Source organism: Hemiscyllium ocellatum, chromosome 7, assembly GCF_020745735.1.
Source record: "Hemiscyllium ocellatum isolate sHemOce1 chromosome 7, sHemOce1.pat.X.cur, whole genome shotgun sequence".
NCBI classification, from domain to species: Eukaryota; Metazoa; Chordata; class Chondrichthyes; order Orectolobiformes; family Hemiscylliidae; genus Hemiscyllium; species Hemiscyllium ocellatum.
In genome coordinates, this window is record NC_083407.1 from 98,521,536 (window position 1) to 98,538,293 (window position 16,758).

Here is a 16,758-nt window from a genome sequence, read left to right on the forward strand (position 1 = left end):
TGAAATTAGATATTGAACGAGAGAGGGAGAGGGAGCAAGAGAACAAGAAAGAGCATGAGGCAGAAAGGGAGTACTCAAGAGAAAGAGAGAGAGAGAGAGAGAGGGAGGATAGTGTAGTGGGGTCACCTGTAGTGTGTCATGAATCCTTGGTCCCAGTGAACTTGGCCATCAGCCTCTGCTCGACCACTCTGCATTGTTGCATATTCCAAAGTCTGCCTTGAAGGACAGTCACCCAAAGACCCAAGGCAAAATGTCCTTGACCGCTGATGTGTTCCCTGACTGAGACAGAACACCTCTGTCTGGAGATTGTTGCATGGTGCCCATTCATCCGTTGTCGTATTGTCTGCTTGGTCTCACCAACGTACCATGCCTCGGGGCATCCTTGCCTGAGCGTATGAGACAGACAACATTGGCCGAATCACATAAGTACCTGCTGCATTTTTGGTGGGTGGTGTCCCCATGTATAATGGTGGTATCCATGTCAATACTCTGACATGTCTTGCAGCGATTACCATGATAGGGTTGTACAGTGTTGTGGTCGATGTTGTCCTGAAGGCTGGACTGTTTGCTGCAAACAATGGTCTGTTTAAGATTTGGCGGTTTTTTTTTAAAAAGGTGAGAAATGGAGGCTTGGGGGAGATCTTGGCGAGGTGCTCATCCTCATCGATAACTTGTTGCAGGCTGCGACGAATATGGCACAGTTTCTCCGCTCCAGGAAGGTACTGGACAATGAAGGGTACCCTATCGGTTGCATTCCGTGTCTGTCTTCTGAGGAGGTCATTACAGTTTCTCGCTGTGGCAATGGCGATCGATGAGTTGAGCATCGTACCCTGATCTTAAGAGGGCATCCTTAAGCACCTTCAGGTATCCATCACATTCCTCCTCATCTGAACAGATCCTGTGCATCCATTGGGTTTATCTGTAGGGGATGGCCGTTTTAATATGTTGAGGGTGAAAACTAAGGAAGTGCAGCATCATGAGGTTATCCATGGGCTTGTGGTAGAGTGAGATACTGAGATGCCTGTCCTTGATGGAGATGTGCATGTCCAAGAATGAGACAGATATTAAAAAGAGTAGTCCGTATTAAGTCTGATGGTGGGTGAAACTTGTTGATATTAATGTGTAATTATTTCAATGACTCCTCGCCATGGGTCCAGAGGAAGAAAGTGTCATCAATATACAAATGGAAGCAAATGTTGTCAATATATCTCAATACACACACATACACCCTTCACAGGCTAATACTCCACCTCTCACACACACACACATTTTACCAGCAAACACTCACAATCTCTTATGCGCATGCGTGCGTGCGCGCGCGCCCGCGCACGCGCGCACACACACACACACACACACACATCTATGGGCTGAATTTGCATAATTATATTTGCAGATACATTCTATTTTGCTCAAAAAGTGCACAATTTGCAGGCAGTCAATCCATGTAATATTTTATGAATTCCTACTTTGGAAATAGAATCAGTCTGACTCAAGAATGGGAAACAGACAGACTCTAAACTCACAACTTTAATGTACTGTCTGAGCTGAGATGTCACTTTTTTGTTTTCATAAAGCCTCTGGAAAATTTGACTTAAAGGAAGTTCTGGGATTTACATATTACTGAACTGAAACATGCAACCCATTCTAAAAGATGAAAGACTGATCAGTAATTTAGGTTTGTTCAATATATCATTTCAGTTGCATGACACTGTAATCTTTTGATATAAATTCTGTGTCTTATAATCCTGTTCCACAACCACCTGATGAAGAAGCAGTGCTCTGAAAGCTAGCACTTCCAAATGAACCTGTTGGACTATAACCTGGTGTTGTGTGATTTTTAACTTAATCATAACCAGAAAGTAGTTTTCATTAGCTTCCTTTTCAGCTCACATTATCTCGGGATGTCCACCAGAGATCAATTATTAACTGCCTACTTCTCATCAGCATACTCTGACCCTCAGCAACATCATCCAAAAGGCACAGCATTAGTTTGCACGAATACAGTGAATACACACACCTTCACCCATGACACTTCTTTTAACTCCTCCACTGTTGCTAAATTAGAAGACTGCTTATCCAACAAGCAGATGAACAGACATTTCCTTCAACTGAAGGCATTATTTGTTTCCAGCTCAAGCTTCAAACTCTAATCCCTAACTACTGACACAATCTCCTTCCCCAGCAAAAGTCAAAGATTACCAGGATAAACTGCACTCTCATATTTGGGATATAAAATAGAAACCATGATAGCTACCAGTGTTTGTTGTAAAAAAAAACCCAATTGATACATTAATGTTCTTCAAGGAAGGAAATTGTCATCCTTACCAGGTCTAGGAGGAAGTGAGGACTGCAGATGCTGGAGATCAGAGTCGAAAAGTGTGGAGATGGAAAAGCACAGCAGGACAGGCAGCATCCAAGGAGCAGGAAAATCAACGTTTTGGGCATAAGCCCTTCATCTGGAATCCTGATGAACAACTTATGCCCGAATTGTCGATTCTCCTGCTTGTCACACGCTGCCTGATCAGCTGTGCTTTTCTAGCACCACACTCTTCATCTTTACCAGGTCTGCCTACAAGTGACTTTAGGTCCACAGCAGACCAGCAGTCCACTCAGTTCAAGCAGAATTAGGGATGGGCAACAAGACACTCATATCCTAACAAAGAATAAAAACAATTAAGCCAGTCTGTTTGCAACCCTAGCATCATATTCACCCCTGAGATAAGCTTCTGATTTAATTTTCATGCCATTACTAAATCATTGTAATATCTCCTGATTTCACCTTGACTTAGCTTATCTGCTACAGTAACCCTGAAGGAGGGCTCATGTCCGAAACGTCGACTCTCCTGCTCCTTGGGTGCTGCCTGACCTGCTGCGCTCTTCGAGCAACAGTAACCCTTATTCATGCATTTGTTATCTCTAGACTTGACTATCCCAATGAACTCCTAGCTGGTCTCCCACATTCTACCCTCCATAGATCTGATGTTTCCCAAACTCGTTCCCCTATCATCCCTGTGGTTACTGACTTATATTAGCTCCAGGTCAAGCAATGTCTTGATGTGAAAATTCTCAACCAATTTGTAGAGTCCCTCCATGGCTTAATCTTTGTCTACATTCCAAAATTTTTCTCAACCCTCTATGTCTGGGACCTTGTACATAACTGATCTTAATCATTCTAATACTAGAGGCCACACTTTAAATGCATGGGTCCCAAGTCTGGAATTCTTTCCTTAAATCTCTCCGCCTTTAAGACACTCTTTAAAGCCTTTCTCTTTGACCAAGTTTGAGATAATGTAATCTGGCATTGCCTTATGTGGACTCAGTGCTACAAGTTGTTTTATTACACTTTGGAATTTTTCTTATATTTATACAGCATCCTGATTTTATTGCAATAAAATTGGTGTGAAAATATAAGTTATTGTTCAAAAAAATGAAATCTTCAGTACTCTGAGGAAGACTGGGGAAGTGGGACTAAGTGGATAGCTCTTCGAAAAAAACTAACATTGTGGTTCATGTGTGGAATGAATGTCCACAGGAAGTGGTGGGTGCGGGTACAGTTATAACATTTAAAAGACATTTGGATAAATGCATGCATAAGAAAGGTTTTAGAGGGATATGGGCCAAGTGCAGGCAGGTGGGATGAGTTTATTTTGGGATTATGGTCAACATTGATGGATTGGATCAAAGGGTCTTTTTCTGTGCTGTATGACTCTATGACACTAAACAAGTCTCCTTATGTGGTATAACTGTTATGCTATTAGGCAATAACAGAAGTAGTGGAGGTAAATGTTCAAATGAAGGTTAAACTTTCCAATTCTTCCATATCTGAAAACAATCCTTGATATTTACATGGGAGAGACATATTGAGCAGAAAGCATATTAAAACATGCCTGAGTAACACACGAAGCTTGCCATGTCCATGTTAAGCCAACATAAACAGTAACAACTAGTATTTCAGATAGAACCACCACCACCCCCTCCCCCACCCCATACCAAAAGCTGAGAGAGAAAAGGTCAGATATTTCAACTTTTCCTACATATTGTAGAAAATGACTGTCATTTACAGATACCAGTTGTTACCAATATTGAAAGTGTAGAAGACTATATAAAAAAAACAAGGTGGAAAAGACAAACAGCAGTAAATAAAGGTCAGAACTATAAAGGCCAGTGCGTACACTGAAGCAACTTGCTGTTCAGATGTTCCTTAAAATGATAATTACCAAAGAATGCCTTGGAAACAGAAAATGTACAAAGCGACAGAAACGACAAACACTGCCACTGTCACCACAAAAACTGAACTGAGTTAAGCCTGAGTTTTCCTGAACTTGATTTGGTGGAAGTGTTTTGGAGCCACACAAGTACTTTTGAAGTGTTCTAATGTAAGATACTGCAACAATCAATTTGTGCACAGCGCACTCGCACAGACAACAATGAAATAATGCCCAAAGAATCCATTTTAATGAGATTGGATTGGGAATCGCTATTGGACAGATAGCATGACAAACTGGACCCAATCTTTAAAATCTCATCTGCAGGATGACACTTCTAACAACTTAGCACTCCCTCAGTATTATAAGAGACAGAGCAGAGCAGCTCTGTACTTTGAATTTTATATTATCTGACATTAACCAAGAGTAGAAATAAATTCTCTATTGACATGTCTCCTGCTGCAGATTTTTATAGCATATATCTGAATGACCGGTCTTCAGGCTGGTTAACTGAATCAAATTTTAGGGGACTTCTGCTGATAAATTCAGCTGTTCCTTCAGTGTGCTAATTCCAAAATAAGTGATGCTGGCAGCTAAAAATTGATAAAAGGTTTTATCAGGAATGAATACACTACAAAGATACCTCAAATCTCTAATTGGGACACAAATATATAATGTATTCAACATTACTTGACCATATTTGGAAAGGAGGCTCTGAAATCAAACATTTGTTGGTATGACATTGTAATATCAGTAAAGCTCATTGGGAAATATAAGTAAAAGTTGTCAGTGTGTTGGGTGTACTGGTTCAACTATCAACTAGTTCAACCATTTAAACTTCAAACAGCTTATGTACACTACTTCAAAATCCTGAAAAGTACTTTGTGGTTAATTCTGAAGAAGACTTAATGGATCTGAACTGTTAATTGTGCTTACTCTGCATACATGTTGCCAGACCTGATGAGTTTCTCCAGTGATTTCTCGGTTTATTATGGTTAATTAAATGCTTTTGTTCTTGTGTAGGAGACATGGCAGCTAATTTGCATGCAGCAAAATGTCCCAACCAGCAATGAGAGAACAACCAGACAGCTGATATTTGCTGAAGACAAATAAACACTGGAGAGAACTTCCTTCAGATATCCAAGTTGCATCATGACACATCTGTGAACTAATAACTCTAAATTATAATCATGTAGAGGAGACTGTAGGCAGGTAGGAACCTTTTATTAGCATTCTCGGCACGAGATGAAGGTAGCAATAGTAGCAGCCATATCCTAGCACCCTGATATAGAAAATCTAAATCAATTTATCACCACAGCAACCACTACTTAACATTGCATCCAACACAATTATAGTGAAGTAAAAGAAAAGCAACTCAGTTACTTTAAAAACCAGTCACCTTGACTAAGAGGCCTAGTTCTCTTGTCCTTTAATGAACAGCCTTCCAATAGGATTATCTTTCCTACTTATCCACTGAAGATTAAGAATTTTAAAAACAAACTCTGATGCGTGAGATCATCTTGTACATGTACACACTGCAGTAATGACATACTAACATTAATTAGGCATACCAGTTAACATTTCAAGCGCATTATTACATGAACGGTCAACTCTCTCTTTCCTGAATACAAAATGCTTCAGCAAGAGATCATTTCTCGCACAAGCTAAAATAGTCCTTTCATAAGGACATAAGTAGTAGATTATATGGCTCTTTGAGTTCAATAGAATCACGGCTGATCTTCTGCCTCTTTTCCATTTGCCTGCCTACTCCCAATGTCCTTCGATTCCCTGAAAGATCAAAAATCCATCTACCTCAGCTTTGAATACATGCAACAATGGAGACTCTACAAAACCCTGGGCTCCAGAATTTCAAAAATCTGCAATGCTGAATCAATAAATTTCCCTTCATTTTCTGTGCAATTTGCCCTTTATCTGTGCACCCATGTTCTAGGTTCCTCAGCTATAGAAAACAAACACTGCTGCCTCACAGTGCCACAGACCCAGGTTCAATTCCCGTCTCAGGTGACTGACTGTGTGGAGTTTGCACATTCTCCCCGTGGATTTCCTCCGGGTGCTCCGGTTTCCTCCCACAGTCCAAAACTGTGCAGAATAGGTGAATTGGCCAAGCTAAATTGCCCGTAGTGTTAGGTAAGGGGTAAATGTAGGGGAATGGGTCTGGGTGGATGCGCTTCGGCGGGTCGGTGTGGACTTGTTGGGCCGATGGGCCTGTTTCCACACTGTAAGTAATCTAATCTAGTCTAATTTCTTATTAGATTAGATTAGACTTACAGTGTGGAAACAGGCCCTTCGGCCCAACAAGTCCACACCGACCCGCCGAAGCGCAACCCACCCATACCCCTACATTTACCCCTTACCTAACACTACGGGCAATTTAGCATGGCCAATTCACCTGACCCGCACATCTTTGGACTGTGGGAGGAAACCGGAGCACCCGGAGGAAACCCACGCAGACACGGGGAGAACGTGCAAACTCCACACAGTCTGTCGCCTGAGTCGGGAATTGAACCCGGGTCTCAGGCGCTGTGAGGCAGCAGTGCTAACCACTGTGCCACCGTGCTGCCCACTATTATTATGTACCCTGTCAAGCCCTTTCAAAATCTTTTACATTTCAAAATATCACCACTCACCTTTCTCAACTCTAGAGATTTAATCAGTCTAATTTACTTGTCAAAAAACAACCTTCTCATCCCAGGAACCAATCTCATGTACCTTCACTATACTGCCTCCAATGCAAGTTAGACATGGAGGGTAAAACTGCACATTTTACCTCAATTGTGGTCTTACTAAAGCCCTAAGTTGTAGCAAGCTCTTTGGTTTTAAAAGTTAGCACTTATTCTTCAATCACCCTGCTGCTCCCCAATCTTTGAAAGTGACTCAACTGATTTTAGCATGCATCTTCTTCAGCCATATCTATTATAGTTCCAATGTATCCACCCATTCAAGAAACTCTACACGATTTCCAACTGCTCATCAGCATCTTTAGCTGCAAACAATACCACCACAACCAGATCCTCTCTTCTTCTCAATCCCGCAAGAGTACAGAAGGATCTTAACTCCTTTAACTCTGAGAACCAAACTGTTCTATAAAATTCTTTCCTTCACAGAAACAATATCATTCCATTTGTTAGAATTCCATATTCATAAATCTGTCAAACACTTAACGGAATATACCAAGTGAAAAATCAGCAGCTAAATTAGGGTAATCTGGAATGTGCTATCGAGAAAAGAGTGGTGTCGGCTTTGACAAAGGGTCAGTTAGACTCGAAACGTCAGCTCTTTTCTCTCCTTACAGATGCTGCCGGACCTGCTGAGATTTTCCAGGATTTTCTCTTTTGGTTTCAGATTCCAGCATCCGCAGTAATTTGCTTTTATCAAAATATTCCACATCTCATTACAAACGAGAATCCATGAACTTGTTAAAGTATGTGCTCCACCTCTCCAGGAATATTCTAGTAATGATGCCTTCATCATCCTTGGTTTTCTTTTGTGCTGCTGAAACAGGGCGTGCTTGTAGAAACTGATTGTGAAACCAATTTCCAATAAGTTTAAAACACCCCACCTTAAAACCGACATTGTTATGCTGTCTCTGAGCCTTATCAGTGTTTTCCCCCTCTGCCGCAAAAACTAGGATTCTCCTGGCACTTTCCCTACCCCACAAGTGACATGTCTTATCTCTTGTTCAGCCTTTTCTGCTCTTGAAGGCACAATGGAACTTAATCAGAACTTGTACACGTACTGTCAGCCAAGACCATCAAACACAATCAGAAGCAGCAATTATGTTCCCTCACTGATATAATTGATATCAGCAATTCTGTAACACCCACGTTAGTTTCCTGCTCACCCCAGGCCAAACACCAGGGGTTGATCAATTCAGTTTACACAAAGTCATTGCACATTGGAGAAATCCGGCCTTAACAGCGATCACAAGAAAATAGAAGACAGCAGATTAGCAGATGTCAAACCACAACTATAGCGAAATGATGAGCAAACTGACATCTCTGGCATCTCCAGAGGTTTTATTGATTTGAACCATACTTTTAACTACATTACTTTTAATCATGGGATCTAGCACATTCCCAACGCATTTAATTCAATTTTGTGCCATTTAAAGTGATGGGAAGGAAGGGTGATATGAGAAAAAAAATTGTTACACATGGAAAGCACAGCCCAGTAACACGATGGAGGCAGGTTCACCTGAGGCATTCAAAAGCATACTGGATTTTTTGTTTGGATAGTCATGGTGTGCAGGTACATGGGGAGAAGGCAAGAAATTGGCACTAGATAACAGAGCCAGCGCAGGAACGATGGACCACACGGCCTCCATCTACACTATAATAATTCTATGATTCTGTGTCCCTTTTTGCCAACATAATGTGTATGAAAAGTAAGGATATAACCAACAATATGAATGTATTCAAAACTGCTCAATATCCTGATAATGCTGTATATAGTCTATTTATAGCATATAAAGTTACACCTATTCCTCTATCAGCCATTGGTGGGTGGAATTGCAAACTACTGCCACTTTCCCTGTTGCCAATCGGCATTCAGAAAATAGTCTGTGACAACAAGGGAAAATAATAACAAGGATGGAGGAACTAATTGGTTGCAGCATATAAAAAACAAATGCCAAGGCCAAAAAGTACTCTTTACAGATGTAAATTTTGATCTAACATATACTGTTATAAGACAACACTGTTCTGGCATATTCAGATTTTCCTTCTGCTTGATTTAATCACAAGAAAGTGTACAAGCATTCAAATTCAATAGATCATCATGTTTATTCCACAACGGTCACAACTAGACTTTACAGATCCTGCCATACCCTTATTACTTGTTAAGGTTTGCTGACATGGTTCAGGTTAAATTTCCAAGCAACCCCTTCCTTAAAACAAAGTATAACTTTGCTATTAACCACTAAATTATTCAAAGAATGTTTATATTTAGCAATGATGGCTTACACTGTGAAGACTAGCATCATTAAGGCAGCTCAGTTTCCAAAAACAAGCAGCTTATCATTTTCACTCTTACAATCTATTCCCTCTTTTGCAATGTTACAGAATTCATGTATTTCCAGTGTTTTCAAGTTTTATTCCAACTGTGCCATGCTCCTTAAATCATGCAGTTGCTTTTTACATCAATCACACACATCTTTGACTCCATCTGTTCCTCGGTTTCCTCTTAAAAGTATTCAGAGCAGTATAATGACCTTCATCCAGCCATTTATACCATATGGATAGCAGAGGAACTATTGAATTCACAAAGTAACTGACACCAATAACAGCATGTGAGAACCAGTGAAATTAATAGAGATTCAAATCAGCAAAGTAAGTTCCCTATAAAAAGCACCCTAGGTCTTTAAGGTTTAAGTAAAGATATTTATAATACAGTTCAGAGCAGAATGTGCAACTTTAAAAATTTGAAAATCTTCCTAAATGATTTTCAGAAAACACCGAACCACTTATTTTTTTTTAAACTTCAATATAACGAAACCAATCTATGAGTCCTATTTTCTAAGTTCTAATCATCGCATGATGTTCAAAAGTTAAGTCACAAGCTATCGATCCAGCTTTTCTCAAAGCAAAGTAGCTATGAGCACATTTAAATACTTTTATACATACCTTCAGGACTTTTAGTTTTGGGGTAAGACCAGGGTTTCAGCCTTTGAAAGGTTCACGTGAGTAACACCTCCAAAACCACAACCTCCACTGTCCATCAGAGCAGAAGAAGTATTGGAAAACCACCACTTCTGTCCCTCACCATTCTGATTTGGGCATACATGGCCATTCCTTCAGGGTTACTGGGCCAAATTCCACAACCTAGCAGTACGTAAGACACCTTCACCACACTGAATACAAGGGTTCAAGGAGTCAGCTCACCACTACCCTCCTGAGCCCCGCTCAAGATGGATAATAAATGAGGGCAACGTCAAACTTTAACAAATTTATTTTTAAAAGCCATTGTATCTACATTAACAACACCTCAAAACAACTTCAAAAATATGCTTAAAGACAAAACATTAACTCATTTGAAAAACAGCCCTTTCAATTAACTACATTTGCAAAGTCGGCTTTAATGGTAAATGATATAAAAATGCAACAAGCTGGCAATTAATTTCACTGTCACCGCTGTGGGGTTAACAACATATCACTGTCCACTGACATACTTGGCAGGGAACACATTTTGTTCTTTATCACTACTCAATTAATTCTGTCTTCCATATTTCCATCAATCTTCTGTGCTCTTAGAATAATGTTTCTATCTTGAAGACACACAGGTGTTCAGGGCAAATCAGCATCTGTAAAAGCACCTGACCATTATCTAGTAGTTGCTTGCAGGATCTTGTTGTGCACTGATCGGCAGCTGGGATTTGTACATCACAACAGGGCATCCTGAGGCCACTGAAGGCACTTTACAAATGCAAATCTTTGATTCTTCTGTTCTCAAACCACTGATGTCAATGAAACTTTGCTCTGGTATCTTCCTTTCATTTTGAAAAGGGGCTGCATGTTCTCCAATCAGCACTATTCCCAATGACTTCAGGGGCAAAGCAAATCCAAATGGGTGTCTGACCTTTCCTGACAGATAAAGCACGTTAGCAATTCAATATAACAGTAAAATCTCAATGTAACTCCTTCAGATAAAGTTGCGGCTCAAGTAATTTCAACAAAATCAGAAATGGAATAGTAACTAGAATCAAAATCTATCCATTCAAGACTATGCTGCAGAATAATAAAAAAACATACTTGCCACTAATTTAGAGTTATGCACTTACATAAACCCTGATTCAAGTTATTTGGGAATCAAGAGCAGAATCTACAAATAATAAACAGATTAATTTGTACAGCTGAAATTACTAATCATACACTTTCAGAATGTAGCTAGAACTAGTGCAATCAATACACTGCATATCCCTTTACACAGACAAGCCTGTGCAGAGCTTAAAAATGTGTTGTTGGAAAAGCGCAGCAGGTCAGGCAGCAAAGGAACAGGAGAATCGACATTTCGGGCATAAGCCCTTCTTCAGGAAACCCTGTGCAGGGCAGGATTAGCACGTCTATCAGGAAGATAGCATCTGAATAATGCCTGCCAGTGCATCATATTTAGACACCACCCCCCCCTCCAAAATGTATTACCAGTTTCTCTAAATTCCACTATTCAGGAGCCTAACCCTTCTGGACAGCTATACAACGTCAATAGCATCTCTAGCCTTCACTCTAACACCTCTTCAAAACATGCTCCGTACATTTCCATCGGTATTGGCAGCATCCTTATTACCTCATTCACATGACCATTATTCATCTGTGATCAACTTGGTGGTATGTTGGGCTGTTAATTGGAAGGTTGCTGATTCGAGACTACCCAGGGATGAAGTCATAGATGTATTTGCCCAGCCAGCGTTTTGTGTCAATCCAGGCACAGAATTTGGGCCCCTCTTGTGACCCAGAGGGAGTGTGCCTACCCCTGGACTGAGAGGCATGAGTTCATGGGTGCCACATGATCCAGGGGTACATAATAAAATCTCTGAACAGGTTGATTAGAAAAATAGGTTTAAATTATTTTTTAAATCATTTGATAGATGGTTCAATTATGGGGAAAAAAACAGCTAAACCCAATCTTATCTTACTCCATGTATAAACACATCCATTCCAACAAGTGTTCATAAAAGCATAGAATGGTTACATACCCAGAATGAGGCAATTCAGCCTGCGCTGCCAGTTACTACACCATGAGCACAAGCGAAAAAAAAAGGAAGTTTAGCTAAGGATGCAACCCCTGGTTTGGGCTGAGGCACAATGTCCTTCACTATTAATGGTTAAATTAGCACTGGGGGTACACATGTGTAGTTTCAATACAATTAACAGTAAACTACTGTCCGCTATTCGACTGCAAACTTCATGAAGTTTAATAAGGTAACAGGCAAAAAATTATTAGTGCAGAGTGGAAGGAAAATAAATGCCCTTGCAATTATGCAACGTTATGCTATTTAGACCACACTCCTGCACTCACAAAAAGACAAACTGATAGATCAAAATGTATTTGCTGTAATTGCTGCAACTTTACTGACAGATCTGTTTCATTACTTTCACACAAGAATGGCACAGAATACGGAAAGCAGAAATAGCAGGAGCCAGAATAATCAAAGCTTTCTTGCTGCAAGACATTTTAAGCAACATAAATGAAGTGGCATAATTTAAAAGGCTGTGCAGGATCAGAGAAGCCTCAGGATGTCTGCATTCAATGTTGGCAGGACATGTTGAGAATGAATTTTGCTCAACCTTCAGGAAATGGTTCCACTTGTTGCCACCATAACTACAAGGGGAGCACTCACAGCCATCTGGTTACAGGGCCTGAGACATTGCTGCCAGCAACAGCACTACAATGTACCTGCATTTAAGGATAGCAACAACAGAATTAGTGTTTATTTTTCCAATGTTTTAAATAATGCAAATCCTGGGCTCATAATTTCCTCACTGCCCACTTCTGACCCCTAATTGCCTCTGTCCAGTTCATTGCCATATTGCATCATTGAGAGTGAAGGGAACAAGGTGGTGAGTGGGGTGAAGGTCTGAGAAATCATCAATAGCTGCTTTGGCTGACAAGACACTCTGAGGTATTGGAAGTGGTCAATATTCTTTGAGGCTTCCCTGTGGACCTTGATGATCAGGGGTTCATTCAATAATGCCAGACGAGGTTGGAGGAGGACCACCGTCTTGCAGATGTTCAGGGTAAGATAGATGCTCTCATACGTGTCCAATGATCTGGATTTCATCCTGAGTTTGCATATATACAAGCATCATCAGAGTACTGCAGCTTGATGACACTGGTTAGGGGGACTTTGGGTTTGGCTGGAAGGTGGTGGCGGTTGAATAACTTCTTGCTGGTTATGTAGTTTAGCTCCACTCCAGCGGGGAGTTTGTCAGTGGTGAGGTGAAGCATTGTAGCAAGGTCGATCAAAAACAGTACTGGAGTGATGACATAGCCCTGCTTGACACTGGTCCGAATGGGGAATGGATCAGTGGTGGAGCCACTTGCCATTACCATGACTTCCATGTTGTCATGGAGCAGGAAAAGGATGGTTACAAACTTCATGGTGCAACCAAAAGCACAGGATGCTCCATAATGTTTCCCAATAGTCAAAAGTCCTCCAGTGTGCTAGCGCAGCCTTTGACTACCTGTGGAAAAGGGTGCTTTAGAACAAGAATTACAGATCTAACACCAAGATTGTGGTTTCCATAGCTATGCTGGTCCCCACCCTCCCAATATGGCTCTGAGACGTGGACCACCTACAGCAGACACCTGAAGGAACTGGAGCTGTCCCGTCAATGCTGCCTGTGCAATATCCTGCAAACCCACTGGGAAGAAGGCAGCACCAACAGCGTCCTCGATCAATATCCCCAGCATCAAGGCACTGACCACCCTTGATAGGTACGATGGGCTGTGCACGTCGAAGCGCATGACCAACAGGAGACTTCCTGAGCAGCTGTTCTAATCCCAGCTTTGAAACAGCAGGTGAGCCCCAGGTGGACTAAGGAAGTGATTCAGTGATACTGTCGAAGTGTGGCATTCCCACCAGCACCTGGAAATCACTGGCCCAAGACCATCCAAAGTGTCCAGGAAGAGCATCCAGGAAGGCGTCGATCACCTCGGGATTTGCCGTTGGGAACAAGTGGAAGCCAAGCGAAAACAGCAAAAGGAGCACACCGCCATACCAAAAACCCAATCACCCTTCCCCACAACCACCTTCTGCTCCAAATGTAACAGAGCCTGTGGTAGCCCCATCGGTCTGTACATCGACCTACAGACTCACCCTGAGTGTGGAAAAGAGTCATTCTCTACTGCGAGGACTACCGATGATAATGAGTGAGGGATCAGGAGCAGGACAACAACAGAGGTAGCAAGCAGGGTGTGAACTGGTGCTGGGTGAAACAGTGGTAGGGAGGGTGTTTGGGTTAAGTGAAACAGGAGAACTGGGCACCCAGTACACTGAGCACAGCTATGTGTGGAGCAAGGGTAGCAATAGCTCTTTGTACAATAGTAGCACCATGCATGTGCATGTGTGGGCATTGGCACAGGCTTGAAGCTCTAGGCACACATCAATTATGTCAATGACACCAACTTCCTCTGCCAGTTAACTAGCAAGAGATACTCTATTAGGAAATATCGCTGAAGTCTCTACCAGAACATTCAGGTCAATTCTGGGCACTGCACTTCACACAAGGCCGAAGGGAGACTGCAGAGGGTACGTATCAAACTTGTACCTGGGAAGAGGAACTTCATTTACACTATGCATACAGTGATTAAAGCTGAAAATGTTAAGCAGAGATATGAGACAGGTGTTCAAATTTTTAAAGAGGGTGGAGAGCATAAGGAAGGAAAAATGTGTTGAATTATAGAATGGGGACTAAATGGTCACCTCTGCGAATTCGTAAAATACACACATAATGCATGTCTTTCAGCACAAAAAATTATAATTAATGTAATCATTGAACAGTTGGCATACACATACTGTGCATACAAATAATATTCAAAATAGTGCATATAGCACAGATAGCGATATAGACAAGCACAAAAAACCTAGTTACAGAGAGCTTCAGTTGACAGGGTGCAAGCTCTTATACTTTGACCACTTTCAGTAGCAAGGTCTGGTTCCAACACTGCAACATTTCCCATCCTGGGTTGGGTTATCATCTGGGTACAATAACTTCACCCACAGAGGTACACAATACCCTGATCCCACAGCGACACAGTAACCATGACCCGGGTGTGATAATCCCATGTGCTCCAATACAGACACTTCACCCTATGGTTATACAGTCCCCATGGCCTCAGCACAATCACTGCAGCCCCACAGGGGTCCAACATTCTCCCAAAATCCAAGGGGTTGCAGTACCCCACTGCTCTCCATCTTTGTACAGTGACCCCACCCCCAGGGGAGTAGTGGCTGCACTCAAAGGTATGCAGCAACCCCCTCCGCTGGGTACGCAATGCCCCACCAACCCTTCCCCAGGGTATATACAAAATGTCCTGTCCTCCCCCAGGGGTATACACAGAATGCCCCATCAACCCCAGGGGCTAGACACAGAGTGCCCACCCTCCTTCCCAAGGAGTACATACCAAGTGCCCTCTACTCCTCAGGGGGTATATACCAAGTGCCCTCCCTTCTCACCCAGGCGCATAAACAGAATGCTCCTCCACCCGGAGGTCAGTATATACAGTGTGTCCCCACCCCCAGGGAGGTATATCCAGACTGCCCCCTCCACCCCCAGGGGTATATAAAAGAGTGTCCCCCTTCACCACCAGGTGGTATATACAGAGTACCCCCCTTAACCCCAAGGGGTTATATACAGTGTGTCCCCACCCCCAGGGAGGTATATCCAGACTGCCCCCTCCACCCCCAGGAGTATATAAAAGAGTGTCCCCCTTCACCACCAGGTGGTATATACAGAGTGTTCCCCTTCACCCCCAGGGGGTATATACAGAGTGTTCCCCTTCACCCCCAGGGGGTATATACAGAGTACCCCATCCATCCCCCGGGGGGTATATACAGTGTCCCTCTCCACAGCCGGGGGGTGGGGTATATACAGTGTCCCCCTTCACCCCCCAGGGGGGTATATACAGAATGTCCCCCTTCACCCCCAGGGGGTCTCTACAGAGTGTTCCCCTTTACCCCCAGGGGGTATATACAGAGTCCCCCTTCAACCCAGGGGGTATATACAGAGCCCCCCCCTTCACCCCCAGGGGGTATATACAGAGGGTCCCCCTTCACCCCCAGGGGGTATATACAGAGGGTCCCCCTTTACCCCCAGGGGGTATATACAGAGCCCCCCCTTCACCCCCAGGGGGTATATACAGAGGGTCCCCCTTCACCCCCAGGGGGTATAAACAGAGGGTCCCCCTTCACCCCCAGGGGGTATAAACAGAGCCCCCCTTTACCCCCAGGGAGTATATACAGAGTATCCCCCTTTACCCCCAGGGGGTATATACAGAGTGTCTCTCTTCACCCCCAGGGGGTATATACAGAGTGCCCCCTCTCACCCCCAGGGGGTATATACAGAGTGCCCCCCCTTCACCCCCAGGGGGTATATACAGTGCCCCCTCTCACCCCCAGGGGGTATATACAGTGCCCCCTCTCACCCCCAGGGGGTATATACAGTGCCCCCTCTCACCCCCAGGGGGTATATACAGTGCCCCCTCTCACCCCCGGGGGTATATACAGTGCCCCCTCTCACCCCCAGGTGGGTATATACAGAGTGCCCCCCCTTCACCCCCAGGGGGTATATACAGTGCCCCCTCTCACCCCCAGGGGGTATATACAGTGCCCCCTCTCACCCCCAGGGGGTATATACAGTGCCCCCTCTCACCCCCAGGGGGTATATACAGTGCCCCCTCTCACCCCCAGGGGGTATATACAGTGCCCCCTCTCACCCCCGGGGGTATATACAGTGCCCCCTCTCACCCCCAGGTGGGTATATACAGAGTGCCCCCCCCTTCACCCCCAGGGGGTATATACAGTGCCCCCTCTCACCCC

At 43.2% G+C, this 16,758-nt stretch overlaps 1 protein-coding gene across 2 annotated transcripts in view; it reads right to left on the reverse strand.

The window, feature by feature from the left end:
- The window catches only part of nbeal1 (neurobeachin-like 1), a 232,050-nt gene that overhangs the window by 214,840 nt on the left and 452 nt on the right, over positions 1–16,758 (reverse strand). The window lies entirely within an intron of this gene.